Here is a 14,347-nt window from a genome sequence, read left to right as displayed (position 1 = left end):
CCTGACTCAATGCTTTGTCTAGCCAAACTTGCTGAACTAGTGGCAGCCTCTTCCCATTTTCCAGCCTATAAGTAAAATCCTATTTAATTTTGATAGTAATTATCTTATTGCAGGAAAGACAGAGATCACATTTTTTTCAAGGCTCATCAACTCAGGTCTTTTCATTCCTGGCAAGGACAAATTCGTTATCTGGCAGGCTTAGATAACTTTTAAAAGAGACTCACTCTAATGATAGTAATTACATTTATCTGCTCCAGCTGCAAGATAGACCTGCCCCTTTCTCAGCAGTTTTAATTACCAGAGTGGTCCATACATTACTAAAAGCCCTCAGTAAGGATAAAAGACATTTCCATTGACTTCAGATGATGCCAAAGAACACTTCAATGGAAATTTCCAAATGGCATGACAGCACTCTTAAAACAAAAAAGCGACAACTTTACAACTTAAAATTAGTTGTTTTAACCCCTTTTATCCTGGGGACGCTTCCGTTTTTAATTGATCTGTGTGATAGGGTAGGGCCCAGGCTGTTACTGGCAAGAAAGAGACCCAGAAACAGAAGCTGCAGTTCAAGCGCTAAAGAACGCAAAAACAAACACAGGAACAAGCAAACTAGCAAAAATAAAAATTCAAACAAAACAATACTGCATCCAAGCACTATTGTCAGGCTGGGCATTCACCTTCATGGAAGGGTTCCAAACAAAATAGTGTTACATACAGATCGCTCACTCTCCCAGAGGAAGGATTTATCCTTCCTTTAATACATGTGGCCACTCCCCAATTAGAACTCAATTACCTAATTGGGAAGTGGCCACATCTGTGATTGCTGGCAAAGACAGATTTAACCCCATCCCTACCAACCTTACATTCACACACACACACACACACACACACACACACACACACACACACACACACACACACACACACACACACACACACACTATTTACAACAGCAGTGCTCCTGCCCTGCCACAATCTGTTTCAATGTTGGGATTTGGGGCTTGATTGTAACAAGTGTAATAGATCAATTAAAAAAAATATTCAGCGAAAAAAGGCGTTAAAAAGGGACCAAAAAGAAAGTACATAGAAAGAGTACACGGAACTGCAAACACAAGTCAAAAAGGAAGTTAGAAAGGCCAAGAGAGAAATAGAAATGAACATTGCTAAGGGGGCTAAAACCAATTCCAAAATGTTTTTCCAATATTACAACAGCAAAAGAACATTCAAAGAGGAGGTTAAATGTCTAAGAGATACAAATGGCAAAATTCTAGATGAAGAAAAAAAATAGCAAATGTATTAAAAGTTTTTACAAAGGAGGATACGGACAACATGCCCCCCATGTCATCCAGTTCCTATCCAGTTTTAAATAACTTTAGCATAACCGAGGCAGAAGTGTTAAAGGGACTAGGAGCTCTTAAAATAAACAAATCCCCTGGGCCGGATAAGATCCTCCCAATAGTACTCAAATAAATGAAAGAAGTTATTTACAAACCGCTAACCAAGATCATGCAACAGTCTCTTGACACAGGGGTGGTACCGACAGACTGGAAAATTGCAAACGTAATACCGATCCACAAAAAGGGAAACAAAACTGAACCAGGTAACTACAGACCAGTAACAGAGACAGTCAGCAGAGACAGTCAACATGGTTTTAGGAAAGGGAGATCGTGTCTAACTAACTTGCTTGATTTTTTGAGGATGCAACTTCGGTAATGGATAATTGCAAAGCATATGACATGGTTTATTTAGATTTCCAGAAAGCTTTTGACAAAGTCCCCCACAAAAGATTAATTCTCAAACTGAACGCAGTAGGGATTCAAGGAAACACATGTACATGGATTAGGGAGTGATAGAAACATGTAGAAAACAGAAAGTGCTGATTAGAGGAGAAACCTCAGAATGGAGTGTGGTAACCAGTGGAGTACCACAGGGATCAGTATTAGGTCCTCTGCTATTCCTAATCTACATTAATGATTTAGATTATGGTATAGTAAGAAAACTTGTTAAATTTGCAGACGACACAAAAATAGGAGGAGTGGCAAACACTGTTGCAGCAGCAAAGGTAATTCAAAATGATCTAGACAAGATTCAGAACTGGGCAGACACATGGTAAATGACATTTAATAGAGAAAAGTGTAAGGTACTGCATGCAGGAAATAAAAATGTGCATTATAAATATCATATGGGAGATACTGAAATTGGAGAAGGTATTTATGAAAAAGACCTAGGAGTTTTTGTTGACTCAGAAATGTCTTCATCTAGACAACGTGGGGAAACTATAAAAAAGGCCAACAAGATGCTCGGCTACATTGTGAAAAGTGTTGAATTTAAATCAAGGGAAGTAATGTTAAAACCGTAAAATGCATTAGTAAGACCTCATCTTGAATATTGTGTTCAGTTCTGGTCACCTTGCTATAAAAAAGATATTGCTGCTCTAGAAAGAGTGCAAAGAAGAGCGACCAGAATTATTCTGGGCTTAAAAGGCATGTCATATGCAGACAGGCTAAATGAATTGAATCTGTTCAGTCTTGAACAAAGAAGACTACGTGGCGACCTAATTCAAGCATTCAGAATTCTAAAAGGTATTGACAATGTCGACCCAAGGGACTTTTTCGACCTGAAAAAAGAAACAAGGACCAGGGGTTACAAATGGAGATTAGACAAAGGGGCATTCAGAACAGAAAATAGGAGGCACTTTTTTACACAGAGAATTGTGAGGGTCTGGAATCAACTCCCCTGTAATGTTGTTGAAGCTGACACCCTGGGAATCCTTCAAGAAGCTGCTTGATAAGATTCTGGGATCAATAACCTACTAACAACCAAACGAGCAAGATGGGCCAAATGGCCTCCTCTCATTTGTAAACTTTCTTATGTTCTTATGTTCTAAAAGGCAGGATTTTTCAGAGAGCTCTGTAGTTAAATAATGGGTTATTGATGAATATTTAATAGTCCTGCAAAAGATGCAACCAGAAAAAGATGAACAGACTTTGAACGTTTTGCACGTACCCTGTGATGAACTGTTTTGCTTGATTTAATTATTATTATTATTATATATTATTATTTATTATTATTATTATTATTATAATTTTTACTCCACACCCAGTTTTATTTTATTTTCATCAACGCCAAATTAAAAACTGCTCAGCTACATGACCGACTTGTAACATCATCCCAACAAGAAATGAACAGCCAACTGACTTCATGATCTTGATTCTTCTTCAGCAACTGCGATAACCTTTATTGGAAACAGATTCAACCAAAACAAGAAGCTACAGTACAATGATGTAGTGACGAGTCCTTCACTGCCATAGTGAGGAGACTCACAGTCTCAAAACACAAGGGTCACTTGAAGCAGGGAGATGTGACTGCTGACTAATCTCTTTGGTGCAATGAAACAACTCATTAGCAATTTTGTATCCCCGGATTCCATTGATAAAATATATACGTAGGGGCTGCGCTCCAGATAAGGTTTTGGGTCTGGGCGTAACTTATCCTCTAATTTTAACACTGAGAGAATAAAATATATTTTCAGGTGGTAAAATGCAACATTACCTTGAAATTATGAGAAATCGCGATAAATACTGTACAATCTTAATGGTAATGGGGTAGGCATTAAAAAAGAGCATTTTTTTATCATACTGACTGCAAAGTAATTACGTTACTTATATTTTGACATTAAATTCTTAAACTCAATGAACATGTTAAAAGTTCCATATAAAGCCATACAAATATACAAAATAAATAAAATAAGATAGTGAACAGGAAATAAGAAGTGAATCTTACACAGACCAAGTCCATCCATCTTATGTCCTCAGTTTTGATGTCACTACATCAGCTTTCACTTTGGAACTCACTTCAAGGTTCTATCCTGATTTTTTCATTTTTATTTTATTAGCGAGCAGTTTAGAGCTTTTTGTAGTTTGTTCTATGTTTTGCAAAGCTTCCTGGAATGTATGTGCATGAAGGATGCTCTGTACATAAATTAAACAAGATTGGTATAGTAATCAGGTATAAAGTCTGTTTAATGTTTAAAACATTGGCTGATCCTCATTTTACTAAATGTAAAATTTTGATGCATTCTGTGATGTTAGTAACACAACACACTACAAGTTTGCTGCACAACATGTTCCCTGCTTAAGAAGGTACAGTAAACTTGCTGAAGTTCAGAAAGAGCAGGATGCCAACCCCCGTCCCCTGTTGGTAATGGTACAGTCCTCTGTTTTTATTGAGGTCACTTGTTTCTACCTGTCTAATTGGACATTGTTTGATCCTGTCTCCCTTTTCATCCTTTCCCAGTGTTTTGGGACTATATGGGCCAGACTTGTAAGATACTGTTCCAAGGAAGCATGTTACTGGAAAAGAAAAGTGTTTCTGTGTCACCATCTGCCCAAACCTTTATTTTTTCTTGTACCCTGCTTTGTTTGACAGGCAATTTAGAAAATCAATATTGTTGTTGTTGTTCTTCTAATTATAATTGATGTGGAAAACAAATTCAAACTAACCAGGGCCTTCAAATGGCTGAGCTGAAAAATCTAAAAATATATCTATAATAGACTTGGAGTTACAACGCACTGCACTATTAGTAACTTTATACCAAGGCTTTAAAATCCATTTTCTGATTTTTTATTAGAATTAACAACACCATCACATCTCCAGCATCCCTTTTTCAAGTGTGAAAGGTCTTTGGTTGTTTCAAATTAAATTCTTAAGACTAAAAATTGCAGCTATTTCCTGGTACCTAACCACTTCCTGCACTTTAGGTTAATCCAGTTTTCAAGAATATGAATAAAGTGAAGGTCGTGATTTGGTACAGACTGCTTGAAATTACCACAATGTACCGGGAGATATTCATCACAATGGCAAGTGTGAAAGGTTGCACCCATAAAAAATCCTTTAAAAACCAGCTTTGTGCTTCCCATTTATTCCAAGCTCTATAGCATTATTAAATAGATATCCCAGGTATATCCTAGGATTACATTTTAATTACAGCGCTTATATATTTCTAGCAACCTTTGTCTATACAAAAGCAAACAACATGTGTGATAAAGGTTATTTGTGGCCTTTCTATGCTGTGTTATCATCAGATAATCACATTTATCACAGTTTATTATATGGTACTTTTAAAAGCTGGAATAATGATAGCTGCGCCATAATGAATAATTGTATCCAAGGGATAGACCAACACCCTCCCAAATCCCCCTCTTGTGGTAATATTTAATCAGATATTAATTGAAAAAGTACACCTTAAACCAAACAATATAATACAGAGCATATTATAACAATACAAAAAAGAACAGACGCATTCTCCTTGCCTGTTTTATTTCAATACATCACTGACAGAGATGAAGGTAAATTTGACTGATGAGAAGACGTTAATTCCAATAGACCTCTATGAGCAGGCAAAATGTTGATGTCACAGAGGCATTTTTATTGTCCCAGCCAACAAAGTAGAAGTTATAAGAAGAGGCATTGAAATATATTAAGGTATTGTGATGGTCCAATGCGATAGGGTCACACTGAAGTGTCATTTTATTTCTCTCAAGATGACATATGTTGTATCCAAACCACCTTTCCTGGACAAATGTAAAGCGTTGCTCACTGAACTAACAGGATAATAAGCTGCTCCAAGGCAGGTCTGGTCAGTTGCCTTCACAATAGTTGTGGATTATGCTACTGTTATGACTGGAGCAGGTGTGGTTGACAAATACAAAAGAATCTCTTTGCTAGGAATTGAGGGTTAAGTACTTAGCTAACATGCATTGTGAGTAAAGCTGGATCTTAAAATGGCTCAAATAAGGTATATCAAAAAGATTTCACTTCTTTTAATTCAATTCTAAAATATGCATCCTGACTTACTGCATTCTTTCAAAGCTTAACCTGCTGTGCTCTATTAGAAACCAGACCATGTTTGCTGACCATTCTGTTTATGTCTTCTAAAGGTACCTGCATACAGGACAACCTTCAACAGGAAAACTTACAAAACTCCATAAGATTTAAATCCATAAGAGTATCTTTAAATAACAACTTCAGTTTCTTATAATACTGAAGCGTATATGAATAGAAGCTGATTGGCAAGTACAAATATGGATGCTTACTTAAATCTAGAAGGTATACAATTCCCCAGGTTGATCACATGACTGAGTGAGTTGCACTGCCCTGAGATGTAATAACACACATGACAAACCTTTCACGATATAGGAAAGAGCAGTTTAGTCATTGCATTAGCTGGTCAATTATTAGGAAATGGCTGATCAAAGATGGTTTCTGGGTGTTTATATAATTATACAGTTTATCAGGCCTTACTCCAATACTTACTCCAATTGTTTAGGTTCTATAAAGAACCATCCATAAAATACAAAACCATTCTTTGTATATACGGAACGGCACAGGATAACACATAGAGTGAAATCTTGCCAGCATCCTCCCCTTTACCCAACTATTCCTGTTACCCTGTCCTAAGGCTACAGTTGTGTGTCTGTTTTAGTCAGTTGTTGTGTTGGGAGTGCATAGATGAAGCTTTGAATTGACCATGGGGGTGGGGGGGTGGGGTATAAACCAATTATCTAGAAACCTCTGTTTTAAATGTATATAGGCCTAAAGGGTTAAAAAGAAAGCCCCAATAATAATCACACCTTTAAGATGGCCAGTCACGCCACTCAGAAATATAGTGATGGTTTAATTGGGTAAAATGCTTGTACATAGTAGGAATTCTGGAACATTGGTTTCAGAATGCCAAGGAAAAAATAAGTCTGCTAATATTACATTTCACCAATGTTCTTGTTTGACCTTTGCGTTGTATCAGTGTAAAGCCTAGCACCGCCCTGCACTATTCATTTGGTAATGTCAAGACTTCAATCAATCACATCATAGAGCAAATTGATTGCCTCCCTATTCTCCTACCGTATGCATGTAAAAGATTTTGCATGTATTGAATTAAGTGGTGTCAGTCTACTAAAAAATTATGCATGGAATCCCAAGCAACAAAAACAAAAATGTACAATGCATATATCATATACTGGTCCATACATAGAATTGTGCTGCAATGTGGCTGTAAATTATATATTAACCCTACAAGAATTGACATGCCTTTTCAACATGGCCTCTATAGTGTAAATTCAGTTTTTAAAGTTACATCATATATGGAACATCACCATACACCAAAATACTAAACAATCCTATAAAAGCATGTAATGTAGAACTGTTAAAAGAGTATTTTGCAAGTGTTCAAATAGTACAGATACCAAAACTATTGTGATATGACAATAAGATAGCAACTAATTGTCACTTTTCTCTTCATTTTTGGAAAGCAATCTTTTTGTTCAGGGACACAGCGTTTAAAAAAAGTCAGCATAACCAAGCTCCTAAAAAATATATATTTGAACAGAACTCAAGAGGAGGATCAGACAACATAACTTTCTATAAAACAGCCAACACAAGGTGAAATAATGCTAATACCTAATGGAAAGCCTGGTGAAAATCCAAGGAACGGGGCAGCTATGAATGGACTAACAGCATCAAGGTATCGCCCTGGTTTGGCAGCACCTTGTAAATCCAGGCCCCCATGCATCCTAGAATAGCTTGACCAAATTAAAGAGAGGTATGAATCAAAAAGAAGATATTCTGACTATGACAGAATGTCCAAACATTACTCATTACAGTTAATGGTTCTCTTGTCCAAAACACAAACTTAAAAGATATAGTGCTCCACAATCACATTCAATATTACATTCAAATATAATCCCTTAGTGTCTGAATGTTACTTTACTCCATACAGTCTTCTGTGCACTCTACAACCTATACCCATGGTATAGGCTTATAATATAGTACAGCACAGTAAAATCATTATAATACAGAATGTATCAGTGTTCCAATATTATACTTTTCAATATATATTTTAATATTGTGCCGGTATTGCACTACAGTATAAAAGAGCTTTAATATCTAGTTTGTTTTGATCATGTGGGAAGGTTCTCATCTTACAACTGGAGTGATAAAAGGAAGAGTCTGTTTTACCCAAGCGTAGCTTTAAAGCAGCTAGACGTTTCGTGTAGATGATGGAATAACGCTGAGTGAAACAAAGCTGTCACATTCAGCACCATGGCCAGTTCCTGTGAAAGAATGCATCAGTTTCACACTGAAGGGGTGGGACACTAGTAAACTCACCTATGGGATGGGTATTTACAGAGAAACACCGGTTCCATGTCTTTACAGATAAACCCCCTTTAACACGACCAGTTCTATCAGTGATACTCAGCTGTGATAATTGTCGTCCACTGTACTCTTCAATACAATAGCACTTTTGTCAAAACGAAAGCCTGAGCAGTAAATCAAATGCCAAGGTTTCCAAACGGGGTTGTGTTCCTTCATTAACAAGACTGACAACACAGTGCAACAACCTGCCGTATTGTACGAGCAAGAAATGTACGCTGTTCTTGCTAATGTTCAATTTATTTACTTACCGTAACACATACATTTAGTCACAGCGTTCAAATTATTTTAAACGAGTTATTATTATTATTATTATTATTATTATTATTATTATTATTATTATTATTATTATTATTATTATTATTATTATTAAGTAGTAGTAGTAGCATATATTTTATAAATTTAATATAAAAAGGAACACGATTGTAACGCAATCTAGCACACTTTTCTCTATATAGTCACTAAATAGTAAAACAATATTTGTTGCATTTATTTAATTTTTGCAATATTTCTAAGCACCACGATGTACCAGATATCACTATTTTAACAGTTGCCGCACTTTTAGCTCAAAGTTTAATTTATACATGTTTCCTGAACTGTACAGTTAGAGTGTTCATTTATTCATATATCAATACCAGCACTGAATTAATACGGTGCATTAATAATAGCTATTATAGACCTGAACTGACTCGTATTTTGTACATAACTACGGTATTTGCGTGTTATATATAACGCACGTAAATCCTCGACGTATCTTATGGGTATATTATTCTATATATATATATATATATATATATATATATATATATATATATATATATATATATATATATATATATATATATATATATATCAATTAAGAGCAGTTGCAAATACCTTCATCAAAAAGCTCCTCTGAGTTCAAGTTCAGAACAACATCCCTCACAGCTAAAGTGACATTGCTCATGTTGGACTCAATGCGGGTGATATTTGGAATATTGTTTAACATTTCCGTTTCGATATTAAATAAAATATATAAAACACCAACCAAGTCATGCAACCTTCTACTCCACCGGCACAATTTTTACTGGGAAAGATCAAAACAGAAAGAGTAAATGAATAAAAACAACTCACGCTTTTACCCCCGGATTAATGGATCAAGATGGTTTTATCAAGTTCCATTTTCAGCGCAGTATTTGCGAGCATCCAGGATCTGTTTAGACGGGAGAGATCGGTGATGTAAAAATGTCTTGAATTATTCAGAGGCTCACTCACGTGACCAGATCCAAATTTATTATTTAACAATATTCCCCCATTCACGGTTTCTTACGTCAATGGCTTTGTGATGTCAGCCTCACGGGTCATATTGCGCTCGAGCAGCATCAGCTCCTTCCAACCTGCAAGCATCATCACATTGATCACAGGCTCCGTCTTTGAAAAGGCAGGGCAAACGACCAACACGGCAGGTAATGCAAGTGACACATAAAATAAGTTAATTCAATAATATTCATATAATTCTACAGAGACTATTCACTTTATTTCCCGTATGTTGTAAAAATACTGCATATAAGGAAAGTATCTCTGATGTACAACATATGCCTGCTTAACTTAAAATAAGACGAGATCCAACCTCTCTTATTATATGTATTTTTTGTAAAATTATAAATGGTTTAAATTTAACCCCTCCTTCTATACATCCACAACATTTTATTTACTTTATCACAAATACGTGGTCGAGTATTGTTTTGCAGTCAGTAGCTCTAGTTTTCTGTCCACCAACATTATATTATGTTGGTGAAAAGCCATGCGGCACAGATAGAAAGTAATTCAGTTTAGAAGTGGGTTGCACTGCAGTTTATAGAGGTAATATTCCCAGCGCGTGGTCTCACACGCATTTCTCTATGTATGCTCTATAATCCTGATGTTCACATTAGTTTAGTCAAATATAGTAAGGTGAAGTGGTCCTAGATCGAACCATTACTGCATTACGTCTTAAATCAACTATACTCATCCAATTACTAAATATAAAGTCCTAGTTATAAGCCTATGTTGAACATTCTGAGTATCTTGTATATTGTTTTAACGTCATGGCTGAATGATTCAAATGTGAACAAAGCACTTCCTTGCACAAAGAGTTAAAGCTAAAAAAAACCAAGTGATATAAAAGGACCACATTTAATAACTTGTCACACTGTGTCACTTTGTCTCTTATATTAAAAATAAGGAGAAATCAGTCATACTGGAAATCACTTTTTGAAAACAGAATTTGCCTATTGAAAAACTTTTCACTAAAAGATATCTGAAAGATAAAGTTTGGATAGTGACTCATAAAACTAAAACCATCAATAAAATTAAAACCATAAACACTCTAAAACAGTTTCATGAATAGCAAACCATTTTTTTGTTTGTTGTAAAAACAGGTTTTGAAAAATTACTCTTAAGTGCTTGTAAGTCACTTAAGCCTTAACATTTTCTGTAAACATTTTTAAATGTGTTTGGTGTCCAATAATGGCTGTAGGTGCTACAATACAGCAAAACAGGTTACTATAATCTCCACCAGCTTCCTCAAAAGCATACTAGAAATCTCTTAGTTCCTCATTGACAATGACAGGGTGCACTGCACTGTCATCAAAAGAATATATACCAAAATGGGTTTGATTTTAATGATTTGAACAGCGTCATGTAGATCTGCAACCATCTGGTGTAGGTTAATTTAATAGACACCAAATGAGCAATTATACTGAATTTAAAAGAGAACTCCCATTATCCAGCTGTCTTAACGGTCCTGCATTGTTGTGTGACATCGTGGGTCTGGGAATAGTCACCTTTGGATGTTTATTGGGAACCCTGTAAATATATTTCTTGGTATTCACCAAGCTGTAATTTGATTTAAGATGAAAAAAATACTCAAAAAGCAGCCTACTTAATAACAGCATACCTACACAAGCCTTCATAGTGGATATAGTCCCAAGTGAACAATTAATCCTGCTAGATTCCTCATATGATAGTACCCATTGTTGGTGTGCTGTACAGCATACACTTGGTAATGTTAAGTTTCTTTGGGGCGTATTAGAGAGACCAGACCAGTGAGTACATGATTCATAGGCTGTATCTGCTGTCAGAGAGAATGAAGGGCAGCAGTTTGAATGATCCTTGAAAACATCTATTACACACATGGCACCGCAAGGAACATTGAAATTAATTCTTCTTCTGGTCTGCAGCTCGTCCTGCACTGGAAACAACAACAGGAAGCAAGGATGCATGGCTGAGATGCATGGCTGAGATGCATGGCTGAGGGCTCGGGATTTATATCCTGTTCTCCTTAACATGGAACAAGTGGCAGGAGTGGAGTGCATTATACTGGTGGCAATGATGACTTGATAACCTGAATAAATGTCCTCCTGTGCTGACCGTTCATCGGAACATCATGACAAGGTATTCTGGTAGGTGTTCCCGACCCTAATTTGGACCCAGGAAGTTAAAGGTTAGTTTATTGAGACACCTGTGCACACTTAGCCCCTGCATAAAAGGAAGAGGAACCCTGTGGAAAACAAAAAGAGTGAAGCTAAGTTTCTGTGTTTGGATTTCTATTTCTTCCGTTCTGTGACCGCCTGCCACTTTGCTACAGTATAGGGGAGGTCTTTAGCCCTGGGCCATCATTTAAAGCTGCAGAGACCTACATCAGTATTCAGTTCTGTACTCAAACATAACTGATTTCTGCATTCTTTCACAGTCTAACATTTTAGGAGCATCATAGGACCTTGCTGGCTTGCTTCCTTAATTTCATCTGCTTTCCTGAAGAAGTCTTACCACCCTGTCACTGTAATACAAACAGTTATACTGCTCCTGCTACTGCTTGCAGCAGAAGGAGGTTATAGAATAAAAGAGAATAAAGTCTTATACCCAAGCCCTAAAGCTTTTAATGTGGAAATGCCATCTGCAGAAATCACAGTAAAATGCAGTTTTTAGTAGAAAAATACATTATGATAGATAGAAGACATCTCATATATATGTATATTATGTGTGTGGTGTGTGTGTGGTGTATATATATATTATATATATATATATATATTATATATATATATATATATATATATATAATATTCCTCTCCCTCTCCAAAATGTGAAAGAAATTAGACAGATTGAAGTCTGTGATACCTAGTGGTGGCAGAATTCACAAAATATGCTACAATCCATTTTCATGGACTCAGTTCTGCAGGTTTTTTTTTTTTTTTTTTTATTCGTAACAAATTAAAAACAACGAAACCAGTAAAGTACAGTAGCTGGACTGCCAATCAGCTATTAGGGCTTAACACTACAGAGCATGTGTGTTTTTGATAGTCTTTGTTTTTATCTTTGTATTATATGCATAATTGTTACATTTGATTGATTAGGCCTTCTCTATTTTTTTTTAATGAGGGCAAGTGCACTGCCCACAGTAAGGCACTGTGGGAGACTTTCTCCCTCGCTCATCAGTCATCAGTCCTGGGCCCAATTTATGTATAGTCATTTTATTTGCCCATAGGGGGCCAAGACCACTGAACTAAAATCCCCCTGGAGTGCAAAGTTATGTTTGCCCTGTACCCTTAGGAGAGGTCCTATAGTGACATGTTGTATAAAATAAATCGCAGTAGTGACCCTAGTTCATTTGGCAAAATGAAGTATAAGTTAAAGAGAAAGTAGAAGGGTTATTAAAATATAACATTATATGTCCCCAAGTTTAAACTACTGTTTAAATAATGTACCTGTAATTTTTCTTTTCATCGTTAACATCCTGACAACTTTTTACACTAATTACTTTAAAGTCTATTTCAAAGCTCTTTTCAAAATGTCTGCTCTAGTGGACTGGGGTTTGAGATCTGTCCTCTAAATCATTGTGTTCTGTACCACATCATGGATTATTATTGCTTTGTTACCTGTTTGACAATGTGGGCAATAATCCTTACATTATCAGTGCACTAGAGCGGACATTTTGAAAAGAGCTTGAATTTAGACTTTAAAATTCCAAGTGTAAAAAGTTGTTAAGAATGAAAATATAAATCACAGGTATGTTATTTAAACAGTTGTAGCAACACGTGGGGAAGTCTAACGATATATTATTGGAACCCTGCTATCAACTCTTTAAGTGGTTTTGCTTCTTTGGTCTTTGGACCTAAACATTATTACTAAGAAACTGGATTCCTTCCAAATCCTGATACAGTAGCTGCCAGTTAATTAAAATGATTAATGGATTTGTCAATGTCGTTGACAAAAACCTAATTAAATATGTGCAGCCACCTTTTGTAGACTTGACATTTGACCCAGCTGGTGACAATATTTTAATAAACAGAAAATTGTGCTTGTTATCCATCGGTTCAGTGTGGAATACCAATATTTTTGACTGATGTTCTTTTTTTTTTTTGTTCAACTAAAGCGAACTATGGAAGGGGCTAACACATTTATTCATAGATTATACTATCTTGTAAATTTCATGTAAATCATTTCCATTGGTTTTGACTTTTAAAATAATTGATGTTGACATTCCTCCTGGGGATATTTGATTAAAAAATAATGATTACACACAAAGATCTATGCATAGTCAATGGTGGGTTTTGAGGGAAATATGGGTATACAAATCTGTAGCTGGGCCTATTTCATCCCCACTTCATTATGAAGCTGTATACACATTTCCAGAGCAATCCAGCAAGGTTTTCAGAAATGACCCTTACAACAGTTTACCAAAGTAAATTTGCATGTATTTTCCCATGCTTTTCCCACGTGTTTCCCATGGCTATAATATGCATTTATCACAGTTTACCATGCTTTACCATGCCTCTCTGGGCTTCACAATGCTTACCTATGCTTTAATATACTGTGCAATTCTTTTACTATGGGAGCATGTATAATGGTATAAGCACAAGCTTTCATTAAAAAAAAAAGAAATGTATAAAGACAGTATGCAGCTCATGATAGCCATAGTCAATAACCATGGCAACTAGATCTTTAGAAAGCAAGAAAGGTATGTAAATGAGCAAGCAGCAAAATTAGTTTTCATCTAGGAGCGACACACCATTCCAAAGTCATTGTTAAACCAATCCAAGACCTCTGTTTCTTTAATCTACATACACTATAATTTACATCTCACAATAGGAATGAATTCAATCCACGTTTTATCTGTACT

The 14,347-nt window shown here is 35.9% G+C and overlaps 1 protein-coding gene across 1 annotated transcript in view; it reads right to left on the bottom strand.

The window, feature by feature from the left end:
- The window catches only part of LOC121327409 (probable cationic amino acid transporter), a 38,400-nt gene extending 28,958 nt beyond the window's left edge, over window positions 1-9,442 (bottom strand). Inside the window, exon 1 of the mRNA XM_041271462.1 lies at window positions 9,322-9,442. The gene's annotated coding sequence lies outside the window, so the exon portion shown is untranslated. The remainder of the gene's footprint in view (window positions 1-9,321) is intronic.
- Window positions 9,443-14,347: the final 4,905 nt, after the last annotated feature.

Source organism: Polyodon spathula, chromosome 14 (genome assembly GCF_017654505.1).
Source record: "Polyodon spathula isolate WHYD16114869_AA chromosome 14, ASM1765450v1, whole genome shotgun sequence".
Classification (NCBI taxonomy): domain Eukaryota; kingdom Metazoa; phylum Chordata; class Actinopteri; order Acipenseriformes; family Polyodontidae; genus Polyodon; species Polyodon spathula.
This window is presented reverse-complemented; position numbering and strand designations above follow the sequence as displayed.